Consider the following 19,992-nt stretch of genomic DNA (forward strand, 5'->3'; position numbering starts at 1 on the left):
GTTGTGTGTTTACAGTAATGTTTAGACATAAACAAATAACGGGTAAGGGCTAACATGATTTTGAAAATCGACGAGAATAAAAATGTTTGACTGCAAAGTGCAATGGCGGTTTTATTTATATGAAATATACACCTTACGAATTATATCTGCCAAATTGTAGCTTTCTACAACGTTTATAACATATATTGTTAAGCATTTGAACATAAATGTAACTCAATACTCAAAATGGTTTTTCCGCACAAAATTTTAAAGGAACAGACTGTCACTATTCTTGAAATTTAAGCACAAAGGCATGCTTTATTAAACGCTCCTGTTCGGAGCAATTAAATTCAAAAATGAAACTGTTAGAACTCTAAGATTTAAGCTAACGTCTGTAGAGACAGCGTGGACTTAAAAGATCGACTTCAAAGTTTTAAACCAGCCAGTGTTCAATATGCATCTATTTCACTGCTTTTGCTTGCTTATGAGCATGTTTGTAGCCATAAGGGTTCTTATAAAGTTAACATTTTTTTGTCAATCTTACAACTTTAAGATGCCAAAGTAACAAAAATGCAACAATCAGACCGATTGGATCAGTGTTACTTTAATCATCAAGTGTTGTGTGTTTACAGTAATGTTTAGACATAAACAAATAACGGGTAAGGGCTAACATGATTTTGAAAATCGACGAGAATAAAAATGTTTGACTGCAAAGTGCAATGGCGGTTTTATTTATATGAAATATACACCTTACGAATTATATCTGCCAAATTGTAGCTTTCTACAACGTTTATAACATATATTGTTAAGCATTTGAACATAAATGTAACTCAATACTCAAAATGGTTTTTCCGCACACAATTTTAAAGGAACAGACTGTCACTATTCTTGAAATTTAAGCACAAAGGCATGCTTTATTAAACGCAGTTGCTTTGCAAGTTTCATTTTTGACTTTAATTGCTCCTGTTCGGAGCAATTAAATTCAAAAATGAAACTGTTAGAACTCTAAGATTTAAGCTAACGTCTGTAGAGACAGCGTGGACTTAAAAGATCGACTTCAAAGTTTTAAACCAGCCAGTGTTCAATATGCATCTATTTCACTGCTTTTGCTTGCTTATGAGCATGTTTGTAGCCATAAGGGTTCTTATAAAGTTAACATTTTTTTGTCAATCTTACAACTTTAAGATGCCAAAGTAACAAAAATGCAACAATCAGACCGATTGGATCAGTGTTACTTTAATCATCAAGTGTTGTGTGTTTACAGTAATGTTTAGACATAAACAAATAACGGGTAAGGGCTAACATGATTTTGAAAATCGACGAGAATAAAAATGTTTGACTGCAAAGTGCAATGGCGGTTTTATTTATATGAAATATACACCTTACGAATTATATCTGCCAAATTGTAGCTTTCTACAACGTTTATAACATATATTGTTAAGCATTTGAACATAAATGTAACTCAATACTCAAAATGGTTTTTCCGCACACAATTTTAAAGGAACAGACTGTCACTATTCTTGAAATTTAAGCACAAAGGCATGCTTTATTAAACGCAGTTGCTTTGTAAGTTTCATTTTTGACTTTAATTGCTCCTGTTCGGAGCAATTAAATTCAAAAATGAAACTGTTAGAACTCTAAGATTTAAGCTAACGTCTGTAGAGACAGCGTGGACTTAAAAGATCGACTTCAAAGTTTTAAACCAGCCAGTGTTCAATATGCATCTTTTTCACTGCTTTTGCTTGCTTATGAGCATGTTTGTAGCCATAAGGGTTCTTATAAAGTTAACATTTTTTTGTCAATCTTACAACTTTAAGATGCCAAAGTAACAAAAATGCAACAATCAGACCGATTGGATCAGTGTTACTTTAATCATCAAGTGTTGTGTGTTTACAGTAATGTTTAGACATAAACAAATAACGGGTAAGGGCTAACATGATTTTGAAAATCGACGAGAATAAAAATGTTTGACTGCAAAGTGCAATGGCGGTTTTATTTATATGAAATATACACCTTACGAATTATATCTGCCAAATTGTAGCTTTCTACAACGTTTATAACATATATTGTTAAGCATTTGAACATAAATGTAACTCAATACTCAAAATGGTTTTTCCGCACAAAATTTTAAAGGAACAGACTGTCACTATTCTTGAAATTTAAGCACAAAGGCATGCTTTATTAAACGCAGTTGCTTTGTAAGTTTCATTTTTGACTTTAATTGCTCCTGTTCGGAGCAATTAAAGTCAAAAATGAAACTGTTAGAACTCTAAGATTTAAGCTAACGTCTGTAGAGACAGCGTGGACTTAAAAGATCGACTTCAAAGTTTTAAACCAGCCAGTGTTCAATATGCATCTATTTCACTGCTTTTGCTTGCTTATGAGCATGTTTGTAGCCATAAGGGTTCTTATAAAGTTAACATTTTTTTGTCAATCTTACAACTTTAAGATGCCAAAGTAACAAAAATGCAACAATCAGACCGATTGGATCAGTGTTACTTTAATCATCAAGTGTTGTGTGTTTACAGTAATGTTTAGACATAAACAAATAACGGGTAAGGGCTAACATGATTTTGAAAATCGACGAGAATAAAAATGTTTGACTGCAAAGTGCAATGGCGGTTTTATTTATATGAAATATACACCTTACGAATTATATCTGCCAAATTGTAGCTTTCTACAACGTTTATAACATATATTGTTAAGCATTTGAACATAAATGTAACTCAATACTCAAAATGGTTTTTCCGCACACAATTTTAAAGGAACAGACTGTCACTATTCTTGAAATTTAAGCACAAAGGCATGCTTTATTAAACGCAGTTGCTTTGTAAGTTTCATTTTTGACTTTAATTGCTCCTGTTCGGAGCAATTAAATTCAAAAATGAAACTGTTAGAACTCTAAGATTTAAGCTAACGTCTGTAGAGACAGCGTGGACTTAAAAGATCGACTTCAAAGTTTTAAACCAGCCAGTGTTCAATATGCATCTATTTCACTGCTTTTGCTTGCTTATGAGCATGTTTGTAGCCATAAGGGTTCTTATAAAGTTAACATTTTTTTGTCAATCTTACAACTTTAAGATGCCAAAGTAACAAAAATGCAACAATCAGACCGATTGGATCAGTGTTACTTTAATCATCAAGTGTTGTGTGTTTACAGTAATGTTTAGACATAAACAAATAACGGGTAAGGGCTAACATGATTTTGAAAATCGACGAGAATAAAAATGTTTGACTGCAAAGTGCAATGGCGGTTTTATTTATATGAAATATACACCTTACGAATTATATCTGCCAAATTGTAGCTTTCTACAACGTTTATAACATATATTGTTAAGCATTTGAACATAAATGTAACTCAATACTCAAAATGGTTTTTCCGCACAAAATTTTAAAGGAACAGACTGTCACTATTCTTGAAATTTAAGCACAAAGGCATGCTTTATTAAACGCAGTTGCTTTGTAAGTTTCATTTTTGACTTTAATTGCTCCTGTTCGGAGCAATTAAAGTCAAAAATGAAACTGTTAGAACTCTAAGATTTAAGCTAACGTCTGTAGAGACAGCGTGGACTTAAAAGATCGACTTCAAAGTTTTAAACCAGCCAGTGTTCAATATGCATCTATTTCACTGCTTTTGCTTGCTTATGAGCATGTTTGTAGCCATAAGGGTTCTTATAAAGTTAACATTTTTTTGTCAATCTTACAACTTTAAGATGCCAAAGTAACAAAAATGCAACAATCAGACCGATTGGATCAGTGTTACTTTAATCATCAAGTGTTGTGTGTTTACAGTAATGTTTAGACATAAACAAATAACGGGTAAGGGCTAACATGATTTTGAAAATCGACGAGAATAAAAATGTTTGACTGCAAAGTGCAATGGCGGTTTTATTTATATGAAATATACACCTTACGAATTATATCTGCCAAATTGTAGCTTTCTACAACGTTTATAACATATATTGTTAAGCATTTGAACATAAATGTAACTCAATACTCAAAATGGTTTTTCCGCACAAAATTTTAAAGGAACAGACTGTCACTATTCTTGAAATTTAAGCACAAAGGCATGCTTTATTAAACGCAGTTGCTTTGTAAGTTTCATTTTTGACTTTAATTGCTCCTGTTCGGAGCAATTAAAGTCAAAAATGAAACTGTTAGAACTCTAAGATTTAAGCTAACGTCTGTAGAGACAGCGTGGACTTAAAAGATCGACTTCAAAGTTTTAAACCAGCCAGTGTTCAATATGCATCTATTTCACTGCTTTTGCTTGCTTATGAGCATGTTTGTAGCCATAAGGGTTCTTATAAAGTTAACATTTTTTTGTCAATCTTACAACTTTAAGATGCCAAAGTAACAAAAATGCAACAATCAGACCGATTGGATCAGTGTTACTTTAATCATCAAGTGTTGTGTGTTTACAGTAATGTTTAGACATAAACAAATAACGGGTAAGGGCTAACATGATTTTGAAAATCGACGAGAATAAAAATGTTTGACTGCAAAGTGCAATGGCGGTTTTATTTATATGAAATATACACCTTACGAATTATATCTGCCAAATTGTAGCTTTCTACAACGTTTATAACATATATTGTTAAGCATTTGAACATAAATGTAACTCAATACTCAAAATGGTTTTTCCGCACAAAATTTTAAAGGAACAGACTGTCACTATTCTTGAAATTTAAGCACAAAGGCATGCTTTATTAAACGCAGTTGCTTTGTAAGTTTCATTTTTGACTTTAATTGCTCCTGTTCGGAGCAATTAAATTCAAAAATGAAACTGTTAGAACTCTAAGATTCAAGCTAACGTCTGTAGAGACAGCGTGGACTTAAAAGATCGACTTCAAAGTTTTAAACCAGCCAGTGTTCAATATGCATCTATTTCACTGCTTTTGCTTGCTTATGAGCATGTTTGTAGCCATAAGGGTTCTTATAAAGTTAACATTTTTTTGTCAATCTTACAACTTTAAGATGCCAAAGTAACAAAAATGCAACAATCAGACCGATTGGATCAGTGTTACTTTAATCATCAAGTGTTGTGTGTTTACAGTAATGTTTAGACATAAACAAATAACGGGTAAGGGCTAACATGATTTTGAAAATCGACGAGAATAAAAATGTTTGACTGCAAAGTGCAATGGCGGTTTTATTTATATGAAATATACACCTTACGAATTATATCTGCCAAATTGTAGCTTTCTACAACGTTTATAACATATATTGTTAAGCATTTGAACATAAATGTAACTCAATACTCAAAATGGTTTTTCCGCACAAAATTTTAAAGGAACAGACTGTCACTATTCTTGAAATTTAAGCACAAAGGCATGCTTTATTAAACGCAGTTGCTTTGTAAGTTTCATTTTTGACTTTAATTGCTCCTGTTCGGAGCAATTAAATTCAAAAATGAAACTGTTAGAACTCTAAGATTTAAGCTAACGTCTGTAGAGACAGCGTGGACTTAAAAGATCGACTTCAAAGTTTTAAACCAGCCAGTGTTCAATATGCATCTATTTCACTGCTTTTGCTTGCTTATGAGCATGTTTGTAGCCATAAGGGTTCTTATAAAGTTAACATTTTTTTGTCAATCTTACAACTTTAAGATGCCAAAGTAACAAAAATGCAACAATCAGACCGATTGGATCAGTGTTACTTTAATCATCAAGTGTTGTGTGTTTACAGTAATGTTTAGACATAAACAAATAACGGGTAAGGGCTAACATGATTTTGAAAATCGACGAGAATAAAAATGTTTGACTGCAAAGTGCAATGGCGGTTTTATTTATATGAAATATACACCTTACGAATTATATCTGCCAAATTGTAGCTTTCTACAACGTTTATAACATATATTGTTAAGCATTTGAACATAAATGTAACTCAATACTCAAAATGGTTTTTCCGCACAAAATTTTAAAGGAACAGACTGTCACTATTCTTGAAATTTAAGCACAAAGGCATGCTTTATTAAACGCAGTTGCTTTGTAAGTTTCATTTTTGACTTTAATTGCTCCTGTTCGGAGCAATTAAATTCAAAAATGAAACTGTTAGAACTCTAAGATTCAAGCTAACGTCTGTAGAGACAGCGTGGACTTAAAAGATCGACTTCAAAGTTTTAAACCAGCCAGTGTTCAATATGCATCTATTTCACTGCTTTTGCTTGCTTATGAGCATGTTTGTAGCCATAAGGGTTCTTATAAAGTTAACATTTTTTTGTCAATCTTACAACTTTAAGATGCCAAAGTAACAAAAATGCAACAATCAGACCGATTGGATCAGTGTTACTTTAATCATCAAGTGTTGTGTGTTTACAGTAATGTTTAGACATAAACAAATAACGGGTAAGGGCTAACATGATTTTGAAAATCGACGAGAATAAAAATGTTTGACTGCAAAGTGCAATGGCGGTTTTATTTATATGAAATATACACCTTACGAATTATATCTGCCAAATTGTAGCTTTCTACAACGTTTATAACATATATTGTTAAGCATTTGAACATAAATGTAACTCAATACTCAAAATGGTTTTTCCGCACAAAATTTTAAAGGAACAGACTGTCACTATTCTTGAAATTTAAGCACAAAGGCATGCTTTATTAAACGCAGTTGCTTTGTAAGTTTCATTTTTGACTTTAATTGCTCCTGTTCGGAGCAATTAAATTCAAAAATGAAACTGTTAGAACTCTAAGATTTAAGCTAACGTCTGTAGAGACAGCGTGGACTCAAAAGATCGACTTCAAAGTTTTAAACCAGCCAGTGTTCAATATGCATCTATTTCACTGCTTTTGCTTGCTTATGAGCATGTTTGTAGCCATAAGGGTTCTTATAAAGTTAACATTTTTTTGTCAATCTTACAACTTTAAGATGCCAAAGTAACAAAAATGCAACAATCAGACCGATTGGATCAGTGTTACTTTAATCATCAAGTGTTGTGTGTTTACAGTAATGTTTAGACATAAACAAATAACGGGTAAGGGCTAACATGATTTTGAAAATCGACGAGAATAAAAATGTTTGACTGCAAAGTGCAATGGCGGTTTTATTTATATGAAATATACACCTTACGAATTATATCTGCCAAATTGTAGCTTTCTACAACGTTTATAACATATATTGTTAAGCATTTGAACATAAATGTAACTCAATACTCAAAATGGTTTTTCCGCACAAAATTTTAAAGGAACAGACTGTCACTATTCTTGAAATTTAAGCACAAAGGCATGCTTTATTAAACGCAGTTGCTTTGTAAGTTTCATTTTTGACTTTAATTGCTCCTGTTCGGAGCAATTAAATTCAAAAATGAAACTGTTAGAACTCTAAGATTTAAGCTAACGTCTGTAGAGACAGCGTGGACTTAAAAGATCGACTTCAATGTTTTAAACCAGCCAGTGTTCAATATGCATCTATTTCACTGCTTTTGCTTGCTTATGAGCATGTTTGTAGCCATAAGGGTTCTTATAAAGTTAACATTTTTTTGTCAATCTTACAACTTTAAGATGCCAAAGTAACAAAAATGCAACAATCAGACCGATTGGATCAGTGTTACTTTAATCATCAAGTGTTGTGTGTTTACAGTAATGTTTAGACATAAACAAATAACGGGTAAGGGCTAACATGATTTTGAAAATCGACGAGAATAAAAATGTTTGACTGCAAAGTGCAATGGCGGTTTTATTTATATGAAATATACACCTTACGAATTATATCTGCCAAATTGTAGCTTTCTACAACGTTTATAACATATATTGTTAAGCATTTGAACATAAATGTAACTCAATACTCAAAATGGTTTTTCCGCACAAAATTTTAAAGGAACAGACTGTCACTATTCTTGAAATTTAAGCACAAAGGCATGCTTTATTAAACGCAGTTGCTTTGTAAGTTTCATTTTTGACTTTAATTGCTCCTGTTCGGAGCAATTAAATTCAAAAATGAAACTGTTAGAACTCTAAGATTTAAGCTAACGTCTGTAGAGACAGCGTGGACTTAAAAGATCGACTTCAAAGTTTTAAACCAGCCAGTGTTCAATATGCATCTATTTCACTGCTTTTGCTTGCTTATGAGCATGTTTGTAGCCATAAGGGTTCTTATAAAGTTAACATTTTTTTGTCAATCTTACAACTTTAAGATGCCAAAGTAACAAAAATGCAACAATCAGACCGATTGGATCAGTGTTACTTTAATCATCAAGTGTTGTGTGTTTACAGTAATGTTTAGACATAAACAAATAACGGGTAAGGGCTAACATGATTTTGAAAATCGACGAGAATAAAAATGTTTGACTGCAAAGTGCAATGGCGGTTTTATTTATATGAAATATACACCTTACGAATTATATCTGCCAAATTGTAGCTTTCTACAACGTTTATAACATATATTGTTAAGCATTTGAACATAAATGTAACTCAATACTCAAAATGGTTTTTCCGCACAAAATTTTAAAGGAACAGACTGTCACTATTCTTGAAATTTAAGCACAAAGGCATGCTTTATTAAACGCAGTTGCTTTGTAAGTTTCATTTTTGACTTTAATTGCTCCTGTTCGGAGCAATTAAATTCAAAAATGAAACTGTTAGAACTCTAAGATTTCAGCTAACGTCTGTAGAGACAGCGTGGACTTAAAAGATCGACTTCAAAGTTTTAAACCAGCCAGTGTTCAATATGCATCTATTTCACTGCTTTTGCTTGCTTATGAGCATGTTTGTAGCCATAAGGGTTCTTATAAAGTTAACATTTTTTTGTCAATCTTACAACTTTAAGATGCCAAAGTAACAAAAATGCAACAATCAGACCGATTGGATCAGTGTTACTTTAATCATCAAGTGTTGTGTGTTTACAGTAATGTTTAGACATAAACAAATAACGGGTAAGGGCTAACATGATTTTGAAAATCGACGAGAATAAAAATGTTTGACTGCAAAGTGCAATGGCGGTTTTATTTATATGAAATATACACCTTACGAATTATATCTGCCAAATTGTAGCTTTCTACAACGTTTATAACATATATTGTTAAGCATTTGAACATAAATGTAACTCAATACTCAAAATGGTTCTTCCGCACAAAATTTTAAAGGAACAGACTGTCACTATTCTTGAAATTTAAGCACAAAGGCATGCTTTATTAAACGCAGTTGCTTTGTAAGTTTCATTTTTGACTTTAATTGCTCCTGTTCGGAGCAATTAAATTAAAAAATGAAACTGTTAGAACTCTAAGATTTAAGCTAACGTCTGTAGAGACAGCGTGGACTTAAAAGATCGACTTCAAAGTTTTAAACCAGCCAGTGTTCAATATGCATCTATTTCACTGCTTTTGCTTGCTTATGAGCATGTTTGTAGCCATAAGGGTTCTTATAAAGTTAACATTTTTTTGTCAATCTTACAACTTTAAGATGCCAAAGTAACAAAAATGCAACAATCAGACCGATTGGATCAGTGTTACTTTAATCATCAAGTGTTGTGTGTTTACAGTAATGTTTAGACATAAACAAATAACGGGTAAGGGCTAACATGATTTTGAAAATCGACGAGAATAAAAATGTTTGACTGCAAAGTGCAATGGCGGTTTTATTTATATGAAATATACACCTTACGAATTATATCTGCCAAATTGTAGCTTTCTACAACGTTTATAACATATATTGTTAAGCATTTGAACATAAATGTAACTCAATACTCAAAATGGTTTTTCCGCACAAAATTTTAAAGGAACAGACTGTCACTATTCTTGAAATTTAAGCACAAAGGCATGCTTTATTAAACGCAGTTGCTTTGTAAGTTTCATTTTTGACTTTAATTGCTCCTGTTCGGAGCAATTAAATTCAAAAATGAAACTGTTAGAACTCTAAGATTTAAGCTAACGTCTGTAGAGACAGCGTGGACTTAAAAGATCGACTTCAAAGTTTTAAACCAGCCAGTGTTCAATATGCATCTATTTCACTGCTTTTGCTTGCTTATGAGCATGTTTGTAGCCATAAGGGTTCTTATAAAGTTAACATTTTTTTGTCAATCTTACAACTTTAAGATGCCAAAGTAACAAAAATGCAACAATCAGACCGATTGGATCAGTGTTACTTTAATCATCAAGTGTTGTGTGTTTACAGTAATGTTTAGACATAAACAAATAACGGGTAAGGGCTAACATGATTTTGAAAATCGACGAGAATAAAAATGTTTGACTGCAAAGTGCAATGGCGGTTTTATTTATATGAAATATACACCTTACGAATTATATCTGCCAAATTGTAGCTTTCTACAACGTTTATAACATATATTGTTAAGCATTTGAACATAAATGTAACTCAATACTCAAAATGGTTTTTCCCGCACAAAATTTTAAAGGAACAGACTGTCACTATTCTTGAAATTTAAGCACAAAGGCATGCTTTATTAAACGCAGTTGCTTTGTAAGTTTCATTTTTGACTTTAATTGCTCCTGTTCGGAGCAATTAAATTAAAAAATGAAACTGTTAGAACTCTAAGATTCAAGCTAACGTCTGTAGAGACAGCGTGGACTTAAAAGATCGACTTCAAAGTTTTAAACCAGCCAGTGTTCAATATGCATCTATTTCACTGCTTTTGCTTGCTTATGAGCATGTTTGTAGCCATAAGGGTTCTTATAAAGTTAACATTTTTTTGTCAATCTTACAACTTTAAGATGCCAAAGTAACAAAAATGCAACAATCAGACCGATTGGATCAGTGTTACTTTAATCATCAAGTGTTGTGTGTTTACAGTAATGTTTAGACATAAACAAATAACGGGTAAGGGCTAACATGATTTTGAAAATCGACGAGAATAAAAATGTTTGACTGCAAAGTGCAATGGCGGTTTTATTTATATGAAATATACACCTTACGAATTATATCTGCCAAATTGTAGCTTTCTACAACGTTTATAACATATATTGTTAAGCATTTGAACATAAATGTAACTCAATACTCAAAATGGTTTTTCCGCACAAAATTTTAAAGGAACAGACTGTCACTATTCTTGAAATTTAAGCACAAAGGCATGTTTTATTAAACGCAGTTGCTTTGTAAGTTTCATTTTTGACTTTAATTGCTCCTGTTCGGAGCAGTTAAATTCAAAAATGAAACTGTTAGAACTCTAAGATTTAAGCTAACGTCTGTAGAGACAGCGTGGACTTAAAAGATCGACTTCAAAGTTTTAAACCAGCCAGTGTTCAATATGCATCTATTTCACTGCTTTTGCTTGCTTATGAGCATGTTTGTAGCCATAAGGGTTCTTATAAAGTTAACATTTTTTTGTCAATCTTACAACTTTAAGATGCCAAAGTAACAAAAATGCAACAATCAGACCGATTGGATCAGTGTTACTTTAATCATCAAGTGTTGTGTGTTTACAGTAATGTTTAGACATAAACAAATAACGGGTAAGGGCTAACATGATTTTGAAAATCGACGAGAATAAAAATGTTTGACTGCAAAGTGCAATGGCGGTTTTATTTATATGAAATATACACCTTACGAATTATATCTGCCAAATTGTAGCTTTCTACAACGTTTATAACATATATTGTTAAGCATTTGAACATAAATGTAACTCAATACTCTAAATGGTTTTTCCGCACAAAATTTTAAAGGAACAGGAACAGACTGTCACTATTCTTGAAATTTAAGCACAAAGGCATGCTTTATTAAACGCAGTTGCTTTGTAAGTTTCATTTTTGACTTTAATTGCTCCTGTTCGGAGCAATTAAATTCAAAAATGAAACTGTTAGAACTCTAAGATTTAAGCTAACGTCTGTAGAGACAGCGTGGACTTAAAAGATCGACTTCAAAGTTTTAAACCAGCCAGTGTTCAATATGCATCTATTTCACTGCTTTTGCTTGCTTATGAGCATGTTTGTAGCCATAAGGGTTCTTATAAAGTTAACATTTTTTTGTCAATCTTACAACTTTAAGATGCCAAAGTAACAAAAATGCAACAATCAGACCGATTGGATCAGTGTTACTTTAATCATCAAGTGTTGTGTGTTTACAGTAATGTTTAGACATAAACAAATAACGGGTAAGGGCTAACATGATTTTGAAAATCGACGAGAATAAAAATGTTTGACTGCAAAGTGCAATGGCGGTTTTATTTATATGAAATATACACCTTACGAATTATATCTGCCAAATTGTAGCTTTCTACAACGTTTATAACATATATTGTTAAGCATTTGAACATAAATGTAACTCAATACTCAAAATGGTTTTTCCGCACAAAATTTTAAAGGAACAGACTGTCACTATTCTTGAAATTTAAGCACAAAGGCATGCTTTATTAAACGCAGTTGCTTTGTAAGTTTCATTTTTGACTTTAATTGCTCCTGTTCGGAGCAATTAAATTCAAAAATGAAACTGTTAGAACTCTAAGATTTAAGCTAACGTCTGTAGAGACAGCGTGGACTTAAAAGATCGACTTCAAAGTTTTAAACCAGCCAGTGTTCAATATGCATCTATTTCACTGCTTTTGCTTGCTTATGAGCATGTTTGTAGCCATAAGGGTTCTTATAAAGTTAACATTTTTTTGTCAATCTTACAACTTTAAGATGCCAAAGTAACAAAAATGCAACAATCAGACCGATTGGATCAGTGTTACTTTAATCATCAAGTGTTGTGTGTTTACAGTAATGTTTAGACATAAACAAATAACGGGTAAGGGCTAACATGATTTTGAAAATCGACGAGAATAAAAATGTTTGACTGCAAAGTGCAATGGCGGTTTTATTTATATGAAATATACACCTTACGAATTATATCTGCCAAATTGTAGCTTTCTACAACGTTTATAACATATATTGTTAAGCATTTGAACATAAATGTAACTCAATACTCAAAATGGTTTTTCCGCACAAAATTTTAAAGGAACAGACTGTCACTATTCTTGAAATTTAAGCACAAAGGCATGCTTTATTAAACGCAGTTGCTTTGTAAGTTTCATTTTTGACTTTAATTGCTCCTGTTCGGAGCAATTAAATTCAAAAATGAAACTGTTAGAACTGTAAGATTTAAGCTAACGTCTGTAGAGACAGCGTGGACTTAAAAGATCGACTTCAAAGTTTTAAACCAGCCAGTGTTCAATATGCATCTATTTCACTGCTTTTGCTTGCTTATGAGCATGTTTGTAGCCATAAGGGTTCTTATAAAGTTAACATTTTTTTGTCAATCTTACAACTTTAAGATGCCAAAGTAACAAAAATGCAACAATCAGACCGATTGGATCAGTGTTACTTTAATCATCAAGTGTTGTGTGTTTACAGTAATGTTTAGACATAAACAAATAACGGGTAAGGGCTAACATGATTTTGAAAATCGACGAGAATAAAAATGTTTGACTGCAAAGTGCAATGGCGGTTTTATTTATATGAAATATACACCTTACGAATTATATCTGCCAAATTGTAGCTTTCTACAACGTTTATAACATATATTGTTAAGCATTTGAACATAAATGTAACTCAATACTCAAAATGGTTTTTCCGCACAAAATTTTAAAGGAACAGACTGTCACTATTCTTGAAATTTAAGCACAAAGGCATGCTTTATTAAACGCAGTTGCTTTGTAAGTTTCATTTTTGACTTTAATTGCTCCTGTTCGGAGCAATTAAATTCAAAAATGAAACTGTTAGAACTCTAAGATTTAAGCTAACGTCTGTAGAGACAGCGTGGACTTAAAAGATCGACTTCAAAGTTTTAAACCAGCCAGTGTTCAATATGCATCTATTTCACTGCTTTTGCTTGCTTATGAGCATGTTTGTAGCCATAAGGGTTCTTATAAAGTTAACATTTTTTTGTCAATCTTACAACTTTAAGATGCCAAAGTAACAAAAATGCAACAATCAGACCGATTGGATCAGTGTTACTTTAATCATCAAGTGTTGTGTGTTTACAGTAATGTTTAGACATAAACAAATAACGGGTAAGGGCTAACATGATTTTGAAAATCGACGAGAATAAAAATGTTTGACTGCAAAGTGCAATGGCGGTTTTATTTATATGAAATATACACCTTACGAATTATATCTGCCAAATTGTAGCTTTCTACAACGTTTATAACATATATTGTTAAGCATTTGAACATAAATGTAACTCAATACTCAAAATGGTTTTTCCGCACAAAATTTTAAAGGAACAGACTGTCACTATTCTTGAAATTTAAGCACAAAGGCATGCTTTATTAAACGCAGTTGCTTTGTAAGTTTCATTTTTGACTTTAATTGCTCCTGTTCGGAGCAATTAAATTCAAAAATGAAACTGTTAGAACTCTAAGATTTAAGCTAACGTCTGTAGAGACAGCGTGGACTTAAAAGATCGACTTCAAAGTTTTAAACCAGCCAGTGTTCAATATGCATCTATTTCACTGCTTTTGCTTGCTTATGAGCATGTTTGTAGCCATAAGGGTTCTTATAAAGTTAACATTTTTTTGTCAATCTTACAACTTTAAGATGCCAAAGTAACAAAAATGCAACAATCAGACCGATTGGATCAGTGTTACTTTAATCATCAAGTGTTGTGTGTTTACAGTAATGTTTAGACATAAACAAATAACGGGTAAGGGCTAACATGATTTTGAAAATCGACGAGAATAAAAATGTTTGACTGCAAAGTGCAATGGCGGTTTTATTTATATGAAATATACACCTTACGAATTATATCTGCCAAATTGTAGCTTTCTACAACGTTTATAACATATATTGTTAAGCATTTGAACATAAATGTAACTCAATACTCAAAATGGTTTTTCCGCACAAAATTTTAAAGGAACAGACTGTCACTATTCTTGAAATTTAAGCACAAAGGCATGCTTTATTAAACGCAGTTGCTTTGTAAGTTTCATTTTTGACTTTAATTGCTCCTGTTCGGAGCAATTAAATTCAAAAATGAAACTGTTAGAACTCTAAGATTTAAGCTAACGTCTGTAGAGACAGCGTGGACTTAAAAGATCGACTTCAAAGTTTTAAACCAGCCAGTGTTCAATATGCATCTATTTCACTGTTTTTGCTTGCTTATGAGCATGTTTGTAGCCATAAGGGTTCTTATAAAGTTAACATTTTTTTGTCAATCTCACAACTTTAAGATGCCAAAGTAACAAAAATGCAACAATCAGACCGATTGGATCAGTGTTACTTTAATCATCAAGTGTTGTGTGTTTACAGTAATGTTTAGACATAAACAAATAACGGGTAAGGGCTAACATGATTTTGAAAATCGACGAGAATAAAAATGTTTGACTGCAAAGTGCAATGGCGGTTTTATTTATATGAAATATACACCTTACGAATTATATCTGCCAAATTGTAGCTTTCTACAACGTTTATAACATATATTGTTAAGCATTTGAACATAAATGTAACTCAATACTCAAAATGGTTTTTCCGCACAAAATTTTAAAGGAACAGACTGTCACTATTCTTGAAATTTAAGCACAAAGGCATGCTTTATTAAACGCAGTTGCTTTGTAAGTTTCATTTTTGACTTTAATTGCTCCTGTTCGGAGCAATTAAATTCAAAAATGAAACTGTTAGAACTCTAAGATTTAAGCTAACGTCTGTAGAGACAGCGTGGACTTAAAAGATCGACTTCAAAGTTTTAAACCAGCCAGTGTTCAATATGCATCTATTTCACTGCTTTTGCTTGCTTATGAGCATGTTTGTAGCCATAAGGGTTCTTATAAAGTTAACATTTTTTTGTCAATCTTACAACTTTAAGATGCCAAAGTAACAAAAATGCAACAATCAGACCGATTGGATCAGTGTTACTTTAATCATCAAGTGTTGTGTGTTTACAGTAATGTTTAGACATAAACAAATAACGGGTAAGGGCTAACATGATTTTGAAAATCGACGAGAATAAAAATGTTTGACTGCAAAGTGCAATGGCGGTTTTATTTATATGAAATATACACCTTACGAATTATATCTGCCAAATTGTAGCTTTCTACAACGTTTATAACATATATTGTTAAGCATTTGAACATAAATGTAACTCAATACTCAAAATGGTTTTTCCGCACAAAATTTTAAAGGAACAGACTGTCACTATTCTTGAAATTTAAGCACAAAGGCATGCTTTATTAAACGCAGTTGCTTTGTAAGTTTCATTTTTGACTTTAATTGCTCCAGTTCGGAGCAATTAAATTCAAAAATGAAACTGTTAGAACTCTAAGATTTAAGCTAACGTCTGTAGAGACAGCGTGGACTTAAAAGATCGACTTCAAAGTTTTAAACCAGCCAGTGTTCAATATGCATCTATTTCACTGCTTTTGCTTGCTTATGAGCATGTTTGTAGCAATAAGGGTTCTTATAAAGTTAACATTTTTTTGTCAATCTTACAACTTTAAGATGCCAAAGTAACAAAAATGCAACAATCAGACCGATTGGATCAGTGTTACTTTAATCATCAAGTGTTGTGTGTTTACAGTAATGTTTAGACATAAACAAATAACGGGTAAGGGCTAACATGATTTTGAAAATCGACGAGAATAAAAATGTTTGACTGCAAAGTGCAATGGCGGTTTTATTTATATGAAATATACACCTTACGAATTATATCTGCCAAATTGTAGCTTTCTACAACGTTTATAACATATATTGTTAAGCATTTGAACATAAATGTAACTCAATACTCAAAATGGTTTTTCCGCACAAAATTTTAAAGGAACAGACTGTCACTATTCTTGAAATTTAAGCACAAAGGCATGCTTTATTAAACGCAGTTGCTTTGTAAGTTTCATTTTTGACTTTAATTGCTCCTGTTCGGAGCAATTAAATTCAAAAATGAAACTGTTAGAACTCTAAGATTTAAGCTAACGTCTGTAGAGACAGCGTGGACTTAAAAGATCGACTTCAAAGTTTTAAACCAGCCAGTGTTCAATATGCATCTATTTCACTGCTTTTGCTTGCTTATGAGCATGTTTGTAGCCATAAGGGTTCTTATAAAGTTAACATTTTTTTGTCAATCTTACAACTTTAAGATGCCAAAGTAACAAAAATGCAACAATCAGACCGATTGGATCAGTGTTACTTTAATCATCAAGTGTTGTGTGTTTACAGTAATGTTTAGACATAAACAAATAACGGGTAAGGGCTAACATGATTTTGAAAATCGACGAGAATAAAAATGTTTGACTGCAAAGTGCAATGGCGGTTTTATTTATATGAAATATACACCTTACGAATTATATCTGCCAAATTGTAGCTTTCTACAACGTTTATAACATATATTGTTAAGCATTTGAACATAAATGTAACTCAATACTCAAAATGGTTTTTCCGCACAAAATTTTAAAGAAACAGACTGTCACTATTCTTGAAATTTAAGCACAAAGGCATGCTTTATTAAACGCAGTTGCTTTGTAAGTTTCATTTTTGACTTTAATTGCTCCTGTTCGGAGCAATTAAATTCAAAAATGAAACTGTTAGAACTCTAAGATTTAAGCTAACGTCTGTAGAGACAGCGTGGACTTAAAAGATCGACTTCAAAGTTTTAAACCAGCCAGTGTTCAATATGCATCTATTTCACTGCTTTTGCTTGCTTATGAGCATGTTTGTAGCCATAAGGGTTCTTATAAAGTTAACATTTTTTTGTCAATCTTACAACTTTAAGATGCCAAAGTAACAAAAATGCAACAATCAGACCGATTGGATCAGTGTTACTTTAATCATCAAGTGTTGTGTGTTTACAGTAATGTTTAGACATAAACAAATAACGGGTAAGGGCTAACATGATTTTGAAAATCGACGAGAATAAAAATGTTTGACTGCAAAGTGCAATGGCGGTTTTATTTATATGAAATATACACCTTACGAATTATATCTGCCAAATTGTAGCTTTCTACAACGTTTATAACATATATTGTTAAGCATTTGAACATAAATGTAACTCAATACTCAAAATGGTTTTTCCGCACAAAATTGTAAAGGAACAGACTGTCACTATTCTTGAAATTTAAGCACAAAGGCATGCTTTATTAAACGCAGTTGCTTTGTAAGTTTCATTTTTGACTTTAATTGCTCCTGTTCGGAGCAATTAAATTCAAAAATGAAACTGTTAGAACTCTAAGATTTAAGCTAACGTCTGTAGAGACAGCGTGGACTTAAAAGATCGACTTCAAAGTTTTAAACCAGCCAGTGTTCAATATGCATCTATTTCACTGCTTTTGCTTGCTTATGAGCATGTTTGTAGCCATAAGGGTTCTTATAAAGTTAACATTTTTTTGTCAATCTTACAACTTTAAGATGCCAAAGTAACAAAAATGCAACAATCAGACCGATTGGATCAGTGTTACTTTAATCATCAAGTGTTGTGTGTTTACAGTAATGTTTAGACATAAACAAATAACGGGTAAGGGCTAACATGATTTTGAAAATCGACGAGAATAAAAATGTTTGACTGCAAAGTGCAATGGCGGTTTTATTTATATGAAATATACACCTTACGAATTATATCTGCCAAATTGTAGCTTTCTACAACGTTTATAACATATATTGTTAAGCATTTGAACATAAATGTAACTCAATACTCAAAATGGTTTTTCCGCACAAAATTGTAAAGGAACAGACTGTCACTATTCTTGAAATTTAAGCACAAAGGCATGCTTTATTAAACGCAGTTGCTTTGTAAGTTTCATTTTTGACTTTAATTGCTCCTGTTCGGAGCAATTAAATTCAAAAATGAAACTGTTAGAACTCTAAGATTTAAGCTAACGTCTGCAGAGACAGCGTGGACTTAAAAGATCGACTTCAAAGTTTTAAACCAGCCAGTGTTCAATATGCATCTATTTCACTGCTTTTGCTTGCTTATGAGCATGTTTGTAGCCATAAGGGTTCTTATAAAGTTAACATTTTTTTTGTCAATCTTACAACTTTAAGATGCCAAAGTAACAAAAATGCAACAATCAGACCGATTGGATCAGTGTTACTTTAATCATCAAGTGTTGTGTGTTTACAGTAATGTTTAGACATAAACAAATAACGGGTAAGGGCTAACATGATTTTGAAAATCGACGAGAATAAAAATGTTTGACTGCAAAGTGCAATGGCGGTTTTATTTATATGAAATATACACCTTACGAATTATATCTGCCAAATTGTAGCTTTCTACAACGTTTATAACATATATTGTTAAGCATTTGAACATAAATGTAACTCAATACTCAAAATGGTTTTTCCGCACAAAATTTTAAAGGAACAGACTGTCACTATTCTTGAAATTTAAGCACAAAGGCATGCTTTATTAAACGCAGTTGCTTTGTAAGTTTCATTTTTGACTTTAATTGCTCCTGTTCGGAGCAATTAAATTCAAAAATGAAACTGTTAGAACTCTAAGATTTAAGCTAACGTCTGTAGAGACAGCGTGGACTTAAAAGATCGACTTCAAAGTTTTAAACCAGCCAGTGTTCAATATGCATCTATTTCACTGCTTTTGCTTGCTTATGAGCATGTTTGTAGCCATAAGGGTTCTTATAAAGCTAACATTTTTTTGTCAATCTTACAACTTTAAGATGCCAAAGTAACAAAAATGCAACAATCAGACCGATTGGATCAGTGTTACTTTAATCATCAAGTGTTGTGTGTTTACAGTAATGTTTAGACATAAACAAATAACGGGTAAGGGCTAACATGATTTTGAAAATCGACGAGAATAAAAATGTTTGACTGCAAAGTGCAATGGCGGTTTTATTTATATGAAATATACACCTTACGAATTATATCTGCCAAATTGTAGCTTTCTACAACGTTTATAACATATATTGTTAAGCATTTGAACATAAATGTAACTCAATACTCAAAATGGTTTTTCCGCACAAAATTGTAAAGGAACAGACTGTCACTATTCTTGAAATTTAAGCACAAAGGCATGCTTTATTAAACGCAGTTGCTTTGTAAGTTTCATTTTTGACTTTAATTGCTCCTGTTCGGAGCAATTAAATTCAAAAATGAAACTGTTAGAACTCTAAGATTTAAGCTAACGTCTGTAGAGACAGCGTGGACTT

This window comes from Perna viridis, chromosome 8 (assembly GCF_037379345.1).
Source record: "Perna viridis isolate PV_CMFRI_1.1 ecotype Kerala chromosome 8, ASM3737934v1, whole genome shotgun sequence".
In the NCBI taxonomy this organism is placed as follows: domain Eukaryota; kingdom Metazoa; phylum Mollusca; class Bivalvia; order Mytilida; family Mytilidae; genus Perna; species Perna viridis.